Source organism: Aythya marila (genome assembly GCF_965140915.1).
Source record: "Aythya marila genome assembly, chromosome: 13".
Lineage (NCBI taxonomy): Eukaryota > Metazoa > Chordata > Aves > Anseriformes > Anatidae > Aythya > Aythya marila.
This window is the reverse complement of record NC_139054.1, coordinates 11,714,882-11,730,191: the sequence shown is the minus strand read 5'-3', so window position 1 is coordinate 11,730,191 and position 15,310 is coordinate 11,714,882. Positions and strand designations below refer to the sequence as shown.

General features: G+C 35.7%; 1 long non-coding RNA gene across 1 annotated transcript; it reads right to left on the bottom strand.

Moving 5' to 3' along the window:
* Positions 1-2,596: 2,596 nt before the first annotated feature.
* On the bottom strand, positions 2,597-11,521 carry LOC309883263. The gene is made up of 3 exons (XR_014318427.1): positions 11,494-11,521; positions 5,859-5,976; positions 2,597-2,792 (listed from the first exon to the last, which is right to left on the bottom strand). It is a non-coding gene; the product is annotated as an uncharacterized lncRNA (long non-coding RNA).
* Positions 11,522-15,310: the final 3,789 nt, after the last annotated feature.

Below are 15,310 nucleotides of genomic sequence, written 5' to 3'. Positions count from 1 at the left end.
GGTCTCTAAAGCTCTGAAGAGCTGGTAGTTAAATAAGTGTAGGGTTTTTGTTTTCTTTTTAACATAGAGAAAACTAAAATTCAAAGTGAAGGACAGAGACTTATGGAACAGTAACTAAACAAAGTGAAATCACAGAACATAATTTTTGTATATAAATAAAAATTCTGGATCAAAAAAGTAAATAAAGAACAAGAGTGCCTAGAAGACATCTTGAATGTTGTTAGAAAACTCCACTGTTGCAAGAGTCTTTATCCAATGCTTTTTATCATTAATGAATGGACTCCATTAATGGAGTCTCCAGATACTTGATTTCACTTTTTGCAAATCTACTCATAGCAAGGTTTAGAAATAATGCAGAAAGAAGCTTACATGAAAAAGAAATTAAAAGAACAACCCTAATAACGGATTTGGGAAGGGAAATGGACAACCCTCATTTGCTCTTCAGAGAAATCCATCAATTGAACTAGGTTCTAAATCCAGAAGATAAATAGAAATATGTAGACTTCAGATTAGATTGTAGATTAATGCAGGATTTATTTTGAGCTGTGTTGGTTTTCCATTTATGGAATAGCTTGTGATTAAACAACAACAACAAAAAAATATGTATGACTAATTTATTTTTTTCCTCCCTTTTCTCATGCCAGTGGGAGAGGAACTACCATTTAATTACTGTTACTTTTTCACTGTACTCATCCAAGTTTTCCCTCTTTAGAACTTTTATTCCCTCTACAACCTTCTTTTCTACCCACCTTTTTTCTCTCAAACTTCTTCTGTCATTATGAATCCTAAGCTGGGATGCTTTGCAGGATGGATTATTATTAGGGCATGCTATGCAAGATAGGAAACAAAAAAAATGTGTATATGTAAACTCAGTTGACTATACAACATAGTCACTGAAAATCGCATCTTACTGTTTTTTTTCCCTCAAGTGGTGAATAATGACCATCCTGTCATTCAAGAGAATTTAAGAAAGCAAAAGTGTGCATAGAGGATATTAGAGACATAGCTCATCTGATAGGTTTTATCACAAAAGTTTCTCTCTTCAATACTGGATCTCGATGTTAGTGTTTCTTGCCAATGAGCTTGTTTGTCAAACAGGAGTGTTATTTCCTGCAAATTCTATGTGGCAGTCCCTTTGGACACCATGAAAAACAATTTTCACAATGGAAGTAAACTGTAAAGCTATCAATCCAGAAGCTTCAGAAATAGTGTCAAATACTGCTGTATCCTGTCTAGTTTCCTTGAGACCAACCTGGTAAGGATCACTGTATCCAAGAAGCCTAACGGCCAGAAGATCTAACTTTGGTTGGTACAACAGTACATGTAATTTTGGCACATAAATGACAACAGTCTTGAAAAAAATAAGGCTATTTTCACAGATAACTCTGCAGCTGTCATTGTACTAGGAAAGGAGGAGGATGGATGGACCATGCTTCTAATCCTAACGGCATTCTCATACAGCTTTAATTCTACACTTCTTTTGAGGAGATTCTTCCCGATCCTGCACCTCCAATATCAAAAAACTTTTTATTGCCCCTTGATAAAGCTTCATTTTTACAACAGATTAAAAAACATTGAGCATCTATAATTGAAAAAGAGGACATATCATTTGGTTTTGTAAAAGCATTAAAATATCCCGATATTTCTTCTCTCTCATTCCCTCATGCAATCCAGTGATGTTTTTGCCTTTCTGATTGCAGATGCCTGTTAAAATATTGCCTTAATTGCTTGCTGTTTGTTTTTATTATTGCTATTATTATCATTAGTAATAATAATAATAATTTATGTGTTTTGGGTGGGTTTGGTTTTTCTGTTTCTTTGTTCCTCTGTGTTTTTTGTTTTTTCTTTTATTTTCCTTCAATTTTTTTTTTTTAAAGGGTTTTTTTTGCTCTTAGAAAGGCTTGTAATACTTTGGCACAGTCTGCTATGCCACTGCTGTGCCTCTCACTTGTTCTGTTCATGCCATCCACAATTTAGACAGTTGAAACTCAAAACAGAGCCAACATAAGAGAATGGAAGTCGGGAGGTGGCTGTGTCATGCAGATACCGATGTGGGTGTTGATGTGCAAATTATCTGTGGGCCTGGCTGCTACACATTACCTGCTTCCCCCCAAATGAGGTAATTGGCAAGATGAATTCCAGTAGGCAGCTATTTGGCATATGCTCTCTTTCCCCTCCTGTGTCTTGGGCTTTCAGACAGACTAAGAATTATCCATGTGGCAAACATCTGGATTTAAACAGCAGCCAGTAGAGCTAATCTGTTCTGGCACACAGAAGGGACATGTGCAGAATGGAGCTAACAACCCTAAATCAGAACTTGGTGAGGAGCAGTCCAGTACCACTCTACTGTCCTTCCATCTGGAAAAGTAGAATTTAGGGAGAGGATTACAAAGAATTAGAGATTTTAGGGAAAGGATTAGCTTGGCTGCTTAATGGCACATGGACATTATCTAGCACCTTCACAGAAGCTTATGTCTAAAACCATAATAATCTGGGTTTTGTTGCTAGGACTAATTTATCAGGCAGGAAACAAAATGAATCAAAGTAAACTCCAAAAAAAAAAAAAAAAAAAAAAAGAGCAACATCTGATAGGGCTCACAGGAAAGTAAACAAGCTTACAACTGTGCTAATGTATGCTATTAACACTTACATACGGTCCAGCTCTTTTGGGCTAGAAGAATGTGTCTGTCACCATCCAGAGGTGGGAATGATAAATTGTACACAAGGCTGCACGAAATAATAGTTACAATCCATCTAATACAAACAATGGGTAGACCAGAAAAGCTTTTAATCTAGGAATAAAAGGGACATATATATTGTAAGAGAAAACTTAAGAGATCTCAGACACTTCTAGTTTTTCTTAGGTTCTTGTATGGTTACTTGCTCACTTAGATACACAGGAAACAGATAAGAAAATAGCTTTTTCTCAAAGATATTCAGTAAGAAAGGGGTCCTTCTTTGCAAGCAACTCCAAAACTTTCCCCATAATATTTGCCAGGTTTAGAAGGAGAATTTTACAAACATCCCCAAACACATCTTGTAATCTTGCTTCTTTCAGGCTATAAACTGTTTTCTGGGTATTTGGGTTGTTTTTGTATTTGCTGGAACAACCAGAAATTAGCAAAAAGTGTTGTGCAAAAGATGGAGTGACCATCAGTTTCCTTTGAAAGCAGAAATCGTATAAAGTCAACTGAAGTAGTTGAAAGCATGTGACTACAGGATCAGCTCTATTTGGATTCTTAATGAATCCGATATTTGTATGTACCTGTGAGATGACACCATGATGATTACCATGCCTCAGATGGAGGAAGCACGTGATTATGTGCAGTTATCATGAACATGCTTTACTGTCTTCTATCCATCTCTTTACCTCTGATATTTCCAGTATCAGAAATACTGATTATCAAATTTTCTATGGGGGAAACATGTAAAACTCTCAGCAAAATGGTGACTTCTCACTCGATTATACTGACCTGAGCTGTGAAATGATTGGCCAAAAAGATACCAGGCTAGATGTGGAGGACACAACAGCTGGAAAACAAGGATTACAGACATGATAAAAGTGGGACTGAGAAGTAAAACATTTCTTTTTCCCATGGCAGGTGTTGATTAGATGAAGAGTACCTGCTGAGGTTAAGCAAATAACAGCCTTTGCTGGCTTTTATTATCTGAAGATGGAAAAATTTGATAGCTAAAATGTAACATCATGTCATGACTTATATTCCTAGTTTCAGTAGTATCTTTGGTTGACTCCAGCTCTAAAAATATTAAAAGAATATGCTGAAGGGGATAATGAGACAGTGGTACTTCAGTGTTTTTCTCAGTGATGTCACAGAGTGGTTTATTGATTCTATTTAACTCCTAATTGGTTCACATTATTAAATTACCAGCATTCAGACTAGAAATTAGTTTAAATGATCAATCAATGGAAAATAAGGTCAAGATTATTAGTGACAGACTGGATAGGCAGATAAATAGATCAATAGAAAGAAATAAAGATAGATCAATCAGAAGCTTAGATTCAACTCAAAAAGTAGGTCAAGCATTTTTCTTGTTCTTAATTACATACCCATTGGCTTTTTCTATGGGGACTAGAAATCTTGAAGTCTATTTCTAGACTGCATAATTATAATTCTCAGATCTGACTGATCATGTCAAATCTTAAAGCAGAACAAATAGTGAAAACTAGGCACACTGAGATGTTGAGCCATCAAATTACGTTAGTAAAGTCAGAGCTTAATGGAATCCTCTACTATTTCCACCGAATTCAAATATGGAGATCATTGAAATACTTTAAAAAATAAACCCTCCACATTAATTAAACAAACTTAAAATAAATCAGTCTAGACTGGTGCATAACCTTAAGGTTATACTGTTAAATTAGGATGATTGTAAACTGGCTGCCATTTTTTTCTAACATATCTCAACATGAATAATTGAAAACAATGCACAGCCCTATTCTAACTAATATCCCAAATTGAGGATTTTCTTGTTCTTGCCTTTGTTCTGCAATACAAATGGAACATGTTATAATACGTACTAAACTTTCCAGTTTAATAAACTGTTTCTGAGCTTGTCTCAGCCACATCCAGAAAGTCTTATATTTTGGCCTCATTAGCCAAGAATAGTCTGAATTCTTACTAATGATCACTAGGGATCACTCAGATTTCTGCACAAACTAGGACAAGCTATTTCACTTTTCTGCGCCTTCACTTTCCCGTCTGAAAACAAAGATACTGATTTTTGTCCTCTTTTCTTTAAATGAATTTAGATGTTGGTGAAGAATACTGTGTAGTATTAAAAAGAACAATTATTTTATTTTCTAGTTTTCTATCAGAATACCACCTGAGGATTGGATTTTAAAGCCCTGTTAACAATATTAAAAGGGATATGTCAGTTCGTGGTTTTAGAAAGACTCTTGATTGTACTGTTAACTACTCTGAATAAAATCTACTTCGGTTATGACTATGTTACTTTATGCAGGGTGTTCTGAAGCTCCCGTCCAACGGATATCTGGGTATAGGGACGCTTTCATGTCTCTCTATATGCCTCCAAGTGCTCTCACAGGTAGAGCCAGAGGCATGGACAGCCTTTCAGGGTTAAGTCTACCAAGCCTATCAATGCTGCCTCCAAGAGCAGCTCCTGACAAGCACTTGTGGCATTGGAAGAGATGGGCATTGGAAAAGGCTGTATTTACTGGTGGATTTACCCTCACCCTTTAGATACTGGGTGCATAAATAAAAAGTTGTCATGTTGATCCAGATGGTTACTTTCTTGGTAGCGCTACCAGGTAATTTATTCACTACACAGTGTAGCTTGAGGAGCATATGAACCGGCTAGTTTCTTGCAGTAGCAGAGGATTAAACGTTATGAGCAAGGATTTTCCATGTTTCAGTGAAAACCAAGCCCTCTGACATAATCATCAATGGTTAATAAGATATAAAATTTTTTCACATGTAATAAGTGTCACAATTTCTGAGTGTCCTCTACTCTTTTTTTTGTTGTTGTTTGTTTGTTTCTCCTTCTACTACATCTCACACTCCTTAGTTTTCTCATTGCTGTGCACTTGTCCATGGTAGCAGTTGCTATGCGTTAAAGCTGTTTAAAACCATAGAGAAAAATACATAGAAGGAAGAAGTCATTAAAATCACTACTGGACAGTTTACACAGGCATTTCATGCTTTCAAAAAGTTCCAAAAACAGGGGGGGGGAGGGGAGGAGGGAAAGGGAGGGGAAAGGAGAGAGAATAAGGAAAGATTTCAAATAATTCTTCCTGACAGTTATTAAAACACAGGTTTCCAAATATTTCTGCACTACATTTTCAATTCCCATTTGCCCTACAAGTCTCAAATACTGACCTCTCTGACCAAATTAGTTGTCTTGTTTTTCTTTGTCTTCAGTTGCTGTTGGAGTTGCTTTGCTTAGTTTTCCAGACTGAATACCACTTGGAATTTTAAGTCTGCAGAATTCTTCTACCTACAAACAAAAATAAATCTGTATCTGCTGTATAGCAGATAAGGGCAGCACTGGATCCTTCAACAGTCTCCTGATAATGTGCATTATTTTAGGTGTCTAGGCTAACAGTCTCAATACAGCAGAAGAGAAGAGATGAGATGTCTTTCTCTAGACAGACTCCTCATCAGCCTTTCAAACTCCTACTGGAAAGTCACTGTTTATTCTCTCCTCCTCACCACCCACTCAGGCTTGTTGCGCCTCAGTTGCTGCTGTAAAATTCTCCCCTTGATGCTAATGCATAACTCACATCTGCATTAATCCGAGTACACATGTAGAAGTGGTGAGGGGGAAAATATACCCTCTTGTGAATTTGGAAGCTCCAAGAGCATCTAAAATATGTGTTATCATTTCCTTGAATATACTGGTAAAACATCTCAAACACACAGGATTCAATTCAAGATACTCAGACATCTGAACTATGTGAGTACATTTTCTCCCTGTTTATCTGGTAATGTTCATGTCTATCTGAAAACAAACAGTAAATAACCGCAATACACTTCAGAGAATATTTCTGCACCGGCATACAAAACTAAAATGTGAAATATTGCATACAAACCAGACAACGAAATTTTGCTCAAAATACCATGAGTCAGACACGTCACATGCATTTCCATTAGCAGTTGAATATTGCATTGACTCCCCAACATACATAAGGAAATTACAATTCAAGGGGGAAAAAGAGAAAATTATTTTTCTTCAATAAACTGCAATTAAAGATGTTACAATTTAAAGGTGTTACAAGAAAAAAATGAGAAAGAACTGATGTCACATCTTTTCTTGATTTTGAGACAAAATTATCTCTAGGTGAAAAAACAAAATAACTGTATTTAAAGATAAAATTACTAGACTGAGAAAATCAAATAGAGCCATTGTCACAGGGCAGCTAGGCTCATCCTTTTTTAAAGAGACAATTTTGTAACTAGTAGCAGACACAGAGGTGTACACATACTTTTCTTGCAGATATTTACTTAGTGACTTGAGGTTTGGTAGAAAATAAATTCCTAATTTCCCACACTCAGAGATTTTTCCCAAGGTATCCACAGTATGAAACTAGATCTTTCTCACTCTGTGTATCTCTTGTATTTTACTAGGTCTGCTAAATCCTAAGCACTGGTATTATTACAAAAAGCAGCACAGCACAGTAGAAATGCAAGTTCACAGCATCCATTGATGTCAGTTTGTCTCTAAAGCAAAAAGGGGAGAGTGGAGAAACAAAACAAAACAAAAAAACAAACAAACAAACAAAAAAACACAGAACAGAAATCTGACAAATATGTTCTGTTTACTCAAGTTCACAGAGGATAAAAGATGAGCCCTAGAACCAAAAGAGAATTCAATTCATCACATAAGGCAAATGACCTCATGTGATGAAGTTATATCTGTCATCTTTTTAGGTGCCTTCTTGCACATAATATAGCAGTCATGTGCGTGATGATCTTCATCACTGTTCTGAGGACACTGATGGATTACAGAACCGACAAGGTCTTTCTAGGACTTAGACGTGTTAGAAGTATTTCTGCTCCATTTGTGAATAAATCAGAGCAACATCTTCAGTGGAAGGCAGGTGTGTCCTTCCCGAGTCCCTTTTGTGCTGCTCTCTGCATACAGGTGATTTGTGGTCTGCTCACCAGTTTGATTGAAACATGAGACAGTTCCAGATACGGGCTAAAACAAATGTTTGCTGCATGGATATTTTTAATAGTGAGTAGTTTCTTTCCATGTATCTTAAAAGGTATAAAGTATTGAAAGTAAATAATAAAAAAATAAATAAAAGATCTTAAAGTAGAATAACTCAAAGGTCACAATACCTAAGAGGCAAAATACATGTATGTTTCCAATATGTTTGGAAGTTTTTGTGTGTTTAATTTACTATACAGTTTTAACTTTTCAGATGTTCCCTCTAGGAACAGTTTGTCACTAGAAATGCTCCCCCGTAACCAAAAAGGTACAGCAGACATTAACATAATGTCTGCACCCACCATTAAGAACTGCAATATTAATGGGATGATTAATACCCAGAAGTGAATGACAAATAAAACTTGTATTGGCCTGAAGCCAGATATTCTAGGAATGATGGAACAGTTGCACAAAGAAAGACTGTAATTTAAAAAGAAGCAGCAATGAATGCCTGGTTGGAAGGAGGGGAGGAAAGAAAAAGGAAGCTAACTACCTTCAGTCCTGAAAATAAAGAGCTATCATTTTATATGGCAGATAATGTAGTAGATCTGGCTTAGATGAGTGTTGCAAAAATGTTGAAAAAGCAGAAAACAAGTGAATGAATCAAAAAACGAATGGGAAAACTGACACACAAACAAGTAGACTTGCTGTTCTTTTCCAGGCAGAGTCCTAAATACATTATAACATTTTACACTTAAAATACACCAAGGACTTTTGCAAATTAAGGGAAATCACATTTAGGCAGCACACATGAAGTAAAGCTGAGACACATGGCTTTTGATCTGAGGCATTTTGCCTACAGTCATGCTGGGAAAGGCAGAACTAATATACAGGTCTGTGAATTCTTTTTCTATCCATTAGACCCCTTCCAACTTGAAGCATAGCATTTCATAGCAATATTCCTGAACCCATTGATTTACACCAGCTTTGCACCCATAACATTTGGTAATACCCTCAGCTCTTTTTGCTCTATTTTCTATCCTCATAATCCTAGCTGAAGAATTTCTCAACCAGATTTTTCATTTTTATACAACCACAGTTCCTCACCATCCTCTGCCTTTCCTTAATTTCGCTTTTACCTATTTATATTGGTGCTCTGATTATAAGATTGTCTTACTCATTTTCTGTCTCTCAATCTAATAGATTAAAAACCCTTAGGCCTTTAATATGACATATTTTTCTCATGTTCTACATTCTCTAACATTATATACTGATTTTTCTCTGTCTTCATCTCAGTAATCTTCTCCTCAATGCATCTCTATCTTCTGCCTCCTTCTCTTGAAAGTATAACCTTAATCATTTGAACGAAAGGACAATGCCTCTTTCTTAAATGAATGTATATGCTGGGAAAATTACCCCTGCTTTTATATTAAATTCCCTTCTCTGTATTCTTCTGTAGGAATCAGCTTCCAGCACAAACCCAACATTATTAAGTGCTAATGCTCACTGTGATTAAGCGGTAGCCATCCTTAGGAGCTCTTGAAAGAGCCAGAAACAGTGTGGTCTACTGTTTGAATGAAATATAATGATACATTTAGGAGACAGTATGTTAAGATTGTCTTGTCTGTCCAGAGAATATTTGCTGACATGCTGAAGGACTCTAAAAAAACATTGTCATTTCCTGTTACACCACATAACAAGGATAAAGGATTACAAAAACAAACAAACAAACAAAGAAAACTATTAAAGAATTTCTGCTTTACTAAAAAAAAAAAAAAAAGTCATACCAGTATAAAAATAATACAGCTGAAGGCAAAGATCTCAGATGTGAATTTATCTTTGTTAAATGGGTGTTTTACTAGATATATTTTGTTGGAGAAAGTCAAAGACTAAGGTTGGGAATTGTTCAAAACTCCTAAGCACTTCAGATGTGCATTTCATCCTTGGCTTTGCAGAATGTCATACTAATGTAACTGATTTAAGTCATATACAGACTCACACCAGCATCTGAAATGTTAAATGTCAAGTGTAATATCTGTGTAATATTACAGATAGTGTCTTCTGATAAGGACACACCACTATGTGTAGGTACCGTAATTCATCTGCCTTCCCTCAGTGGAAAAATATTCTATATTCAAAAGTATATTTTCATGGTTATTTAGGAAACTGTTCAATCATTGTCTTAAATATCAAATATCAGCAGTCTTTGCAAAACATTTTCATAGGTAAATCAGACTACAACTTATTAGAAAGAAATCAGACCTTCAAAATATTACATAAGTAGCAAACCCAGAGTGCTCTCTCTCTTTTTTTTATTGTTTTTTTTTTATTATTATTATTATTTTTTATGCATGTCAGGCTCCTTGTTCCAATATTGAAAAGGAATTTGTAAGAGAAGTTTTGTTTGGAAAAGAAATGTCAGAAAAGACATGTACCTACCACTCCCAGGGAGTTAGAGGAAAATATGAGATTCATTACCTGGAGGTGACACACTGACTTTTTAAGGAAATTCATCTATTTATTTGCACATTGAAAAAGACTTTTAAGTTGACAGATTGGATTCCTTTGCACTTTCAAGACCCTGAGCTAATCCTCTCATGAGAAGTAAAAGAAGAATTATCATCAAAGCACCTTTCTGTGATGTTTTTTTTTTCTTCTTGACAGACTTTGATTTATTACAATACCGTGTAATGCAGGACTCTTTAATAAGACTGACAGATTTTTCCAATTTAGCAAATTACACTCAAATCCGATTTCTTGGTATGGTTTATTTATTTATTATTGTGCTTACTTTATTATACTAAATTTTGTATGATAGGGCAAGGCACACTGAAGACATGTATAGCGTAAAAGTATATGCACAGTACTTCCAATTCTATAATAATAAAATCACAAAAATATCAGCCTTTCTCTTTGCAATTATTCTCTTAAGACTTAATAAATAAGGTTATGAGACTACAGGGAATAGAGTAAGGATAAGTCTCTGGTGTAATATTAGAATTGTGATAGTGGAAAACATGAACAAGAAATAATGATTTCTTGAAAGCTTATAAGAAAAAAAAAAAAAAGGAAGGGGAAAAAAATATATATAACTCAGATTCTACCTACACAAAGAATGCTGTATTACTTCCTCAGTTAACAAAAGTGCCCCCAAAACAAAATCTGTACAGTTGCCAAAGGCAGGATAAGGAAGATTTGTGTTATCCCTAAAAAGACTGATGATTTTTAGCTCTCCCTCATAATGATTTGTAAAGGACTATGAAGTGGTCTGACAAGAGCTTTTATTATGTATATATGTTTATTCTTAACTTCTTGCCTGACCTATTGTTTACATCTCTCAATTTTTCCAATGGTATTGTCAGGAGCTCCTATTAGGCTGAAGTGTGGTTTTGTTTTCAAACTAGCCATTTCAGTGTATTTCCTTTCATTTTCTGCCTTTTGGAAAGGATTTCAACAGGGTAAAAACATCGAAGTGCTACATGATGTCTTTTCATTGGTGGTCATGACAGACAGAAATGGTAGGGCAAAACTGAACGTTCCCATTTCTGATATGCTCAGCCAAAAGCCCCCTCAGCGAACTTCAGAACTGAATCTCAAGCACAGTGGAATAAAGGACATATACTTCTGCCTTCAGAGGAGACAAAGGGAGGAGGAAAACACTTGATCTGTGCTCAACATGTACAAAGGCTGCACTGCGAATAGCCAAGCAGGACAAGAACGCAGCAGGACCCCCTGTGCAGCTGGTACCAACAATTAGTACCTGTTCACATGAACAGATACATAGTGCTTCAGGTAAGGTTAGTTCATGTGAAATGGTCTGACAGGAAGTTTTTATTTTAGTTATTTTTAAATTTTACTTACTTGGTTGACCTTTTTTTTCATCTTTCACATTTTGCACTGATGTTAATTAAGCTTGTCATCAGCTCACATTCACGACATCTTTCTAGACAAGTTACCCAAAGTTAATTTTTAGCATAATATTCATGCATTCATAATTCAATATTCACATTTTCCAAAATAGTTTAAAGCAAGGTATAAGCAGTAAGAGGATTAGCATTGAATATTCAGATGTAGGTAAAAGAAGGACGTCACTGTGCACTGTTAGGAATAGAATCCTCTGTAATTGTTTCCAGAACAAGTCAGTGTTGAGATTTTGTTTATACTTGTAAGGTTTTATATATAACTTTCTCATGTCCATAGAAAACATACTGGCTCCAACAAGCTTTAGAAGAGGCATGTAAAGCTAGAAATGGCATCGTTTGCTCACAAATGTCAGTGGTAGTCCCTCTCTGACTGAATCTTCTGAATTCAGTGACATCTACTAGTAATCTCAAATGACATAAACTACATTAATCTGAGGACTACCAAAGAGGTTAGAAGGATTCATAGTCCTAAAACGTACTCCCTGCTGTAGAGAAAATTAGAGTTTTCTTTGATACCATTCAGTAAAAATTCAATCCACAACAGGCAGTGCAGTCAGCATGTTTACACGTCATCTTTTCAATGAAGATATGAATTTCACCTCCTTGAGTTAAATTAAGTGTAGCAGGGGCCACACACACCAGAAATGATTCAAAGTAAGAAAAGTTTCATTATGAATATATGGAGTTGTTTAGTGATTAATCTCAAGATGTCACCCAGAAGCCATATAACACACAGTTCAAAAGTCATTGTAAAAAAAAAAAAAAAAAAAAAAAAAAAAAAAAAAAAAGAGAGAGAGAGAGAAGAGAGGTCTGACTGAACCTGTTTTCTTGATTATGTCCAGTCCAGGGTATTAACAGGTAGACTATTTTTTTGAAAAAATGTTGTTATTGTTCTATTTTTGTACTGAGTTTTGAAACATTTAGTTAAAATGAATTAGCACCTTAATAAATAATTGCATACAGCAATGAGAGCCAGGTTATGAGATGTAAATGGCTTAACTTTGCTCTTTTCTGGTTTCATAAATATGAACAAGGGTCTTGGGTAGTTGTTACCCCCTACCAAATGGCACTGAGTTCTGTATCTGCCTGATGCAAGTCAAGCCCAGGTGCCCCACATAATTTATCCTTGTACTAGGTCTTTAGTCTCTGAAAAATTAATCAATAAATAAATAAATCAAAAAGAACCACTAAGGAGAGACCCAAAAATAATTATGAGATAGCATCAAGCATGGCAGCAGCATTTATATTTGAAACTGATCTGATAAGGAGAAAAATGGGAACACCTGTAACAGCTGAATTAAAGCTCTGAGGAGTTAAGAAAATCAGAACAGAAGGAAGATGGCAGTATTGATGCTGAACCAAAAGCCCAAGGAAAATCTCTAATCTGCCAGAGTCTGCTTTTTAGAACTTAGAAAACTTTTTTATAAAAAACATAGGATAAAGTGTGCTAACAACAGTACTGCTTTAGCCCATTCTGTTGTATCCTTGAATTGATTTCTTTTAAAAGAATAGCATCCTTCATCCCCCATTTAAACTTAATAAAATAAATGAACCAAGAAACATGGGCCTTTGCAGAAACAAGAGCCCTTCTTGTGCTTGTTAGACAGAAGGTAAGCAAGACAGTTTAATGATCAATTCATTATGAATATTTCTGTAAGATTTACTATGCAGCAAAAACAATGCAAAGAAGCAAGAAGCTGGGAGTCAGGACAGAAAGGAGAAAAGATGCATAGTCAGAGTATGCAAAAGTGAAAAATTAACTAGGTATATATCCAACTTTTATTTTGTATCTTTCATTCAAATCAAGAAAAATAAGCATGGGTTATATTACCTCCTTGCATGGATTTCAAGCTTTTAGAAAATTGACTTTGGAAAGTCATAACTACACTCTAGAAGTCTCTGAGGATATTCCTCTTTTATATCTTTTATTTATCCCTTTTATCTTTAATTATTTAAAATTTCTTTGTAGCTGCTTGAGAAGTCAAATAATTGAGAGATACTGTACCTGGAGAATCCTCTACATCCACTTCTAATGGAATTTTGTTCTCAAGGCTCATTAGGTCCATTCCTTCAAGAGCTCTGATGACCTCACCCAGGACATACAGATAATGTGACATAGTGAGCACTGTAGACAAAAGCTTATTATTAACACTGGCTGTTAAACAAATAATTAAAAAAAAAAAGCGTGTCATTGAATCTGTAAGATCAAGAGCTGTCGTGAAGCAGACAGAAGGGACAGTGCATTACAACCAGTATAAAGGCTAAGTTTGAGTACTGTGAACTAGATGGGCTGTTTTCAGAGACAGAACCAATGCTTCCAGCTGTAAATGAAGGAGCTGTCATGACCTCAGCAAACAAAATGTGAAAAATTGCCTCTTCTCACTGGACACATTTGGCAGGTCAGGCAGAAAGTGTATACTGCAAAGTGAATGAGGAGGCAAGAGAGAGGTGAAGAACACATGGAAGATATTTATCAAATTGCAAATGGTTGCCCACCACTGACAGACAGGGATACAACAACTATTTCTCTTCCACTGCTCTCAGGCAGATCCCCCAGCAGACATTTAGTACAATCCTTACCATGCCCTCCTGATAGAGTGGGAGATCGCTGCACCCATAATTCACAGATACAAAATTGCTTACACGTACTTTCAAAATACATCTGCAAATGATCCAAGGTACAGTAGGGTTGTTCCAGTAGCTGATGCCCGTGAGACCACAAATGACACAAGGTTTGCAGAGGAGAGTTAATATACTTTCTTAGAACAAATGATTCAATAGGAAAAAAATGGACAACTCTGAGGTACACTTCTAGAGGCACAAACCTTTCTTCAGGTACCAGCAGTTTGAACAGCAGTTATTTGTACTAATAAAGATATTTCCTATTCCTACAAACCTCTCCTGGCAAATTTTTTTAGAGAACATCTGATTCCCTCCCAACACACACTGTTGTGTTTTAATTCATATCCAGTGTTCCTGATGTGATGAGAAAAAAAAAAAAAAATCCCAAATCTGTCATATCTGCTACAGTCTTTCTTTGTAACGGTATTCATTATTGCTCAAGTCTGTATAAGGAACAGATAATACATGTTTTGTTTTTTTGACAACTACTCATTTCATCAGGAGTTTAGATGTGTAGAACTGTGTAGACATAGGATTTAAGCAAGCACTGTTTAAATCAAATTTTGTTTTTAAAAGCTTGATTGACAGGGCACCATGCCATGTGACTGCTATGCAAATTATAACTTGTATCCACTAGAAAACAAAAAACAGAAAAAGTTTGAGTTTTCTTTTGGGCGTGCCAGAACAGGCAAAAAATGTTTCCTATTTTGAAGAGATTTATTTTAGATGCCAGAAGCAGGACAAATTACTACTGAAAATATAAATCAATAAAAAATTTTGTGTAATTTCTCACTTGTGGAAGCTTTTCTGCTGACCTTTTAAAAGCCACTTTACATGATCTCTACATGGCTTACAGTGACCATGATAACAGCAGTTCAAGTACTGTTTGCTCTGGGGCAGGGTCAAAACTCAAACTTTACTTTCAGAGTATCAGTGAGCTTCTCTAGGAGTGACAGTCGAGATGCCCTGCAGCTGCAGATGATGACCTGGGATGAAGGTGTTCTTAGATTGTGGCTGTGCGGATAGGCTTCCAAAAATCAGCTCAATTGGTACTGAAAATAATCCTGCAATAGTTTTCAGATTTTGGCCTCTCAAAAACAAACAAGCAAAAGGTCGCATACAAAGATATAAAA